Below are 977 nucleotides of genomic sequence, written 5' to 3' on the forward strand. Positions count from 1 at the left end.
TATGTATATATGTATATAGGTTGAGCTATGTGGTTGTATTTGTTTAGCCGGTGTATATGTGTGTGTGTGTGTGTGTGTGTGTGTGTGTTTATCTGGTATATTTACGAAAGAGGTTAATTTGATGTACACGTAACCTGGTGTACGAATGTGTGTATACACGTGCATATGTACCAATGTGCATGTGTCGTTGTTATAATCAGCAGATGCACATATATATATATATATACGTATAAAGGATGTTTGTGTTATCTACAGAAAGATTGAATGTATCCGTGAATACAGGCGCCCACCCGATCTATTTGATACGGGTATGTGCATCTGCAATAAAATGGATTGACAACCACTCACATATACATGTATGTATGTGCACGCGCGTGTGTGTGTGTCTGAGGCATACATGCATATATGTATATGTATGCGTGGTTTGTCGATCTATCTGGGTGGCATATATAACAGTTTAGGTATTTACTTGTGCGCGCGCGTTGGTGTATATGTGTGTCTGAGAGAGAGAGAGAGAGAGTGAGTGAGTGAGTGAGTGAGTGTGAGTGTGTGTGTATATAATTGTCATGATTGGTGGTTGTATGAATATGTATGGCACTATGTATGCGAATGCGTTGGCGTTGTTTTGTTATTTTTTTCGCTTTACGAATTTGGTTGTGTGTGTTTCGGTATGTTAAGCTCTTTGGCTGAACTGTGCGTATGGGTTTATATGGGCATACACGCATGCATATATATTCGCTGTATGTATGTATGTATGTATGTATGCATGCATGTGAGTGTGTTATTATATAAGCTCTTATAGAGTATGTATTTTGTCATATAATCACATAATCTAACGAATTAAATTGAAAATAAAATCAAGCTATAATGTTTATATGTACTAAAATAGTTACATATAAATGTGACTATTTCAAGATGTGTGTGTGCATGTATACATACATACATACATACATACATACATACATATATATATATAA

This window comes from Octopus bimaculoides, chromosome 7, assembly GCF_001194135.2.
Source record: "Octopus bimaculoides isolate UCB-OBI-ISO-001 chromosome 7, ASM119413v2, whole genome shotgun sequence".
NCBI classification, from domain to species: domain Eukaryota; kingdom Metazoa; phylum Mollusca; class Cephalopoda; order Octopoda; family Octopodidae; genus Octopus; species Octopus bimaculoides.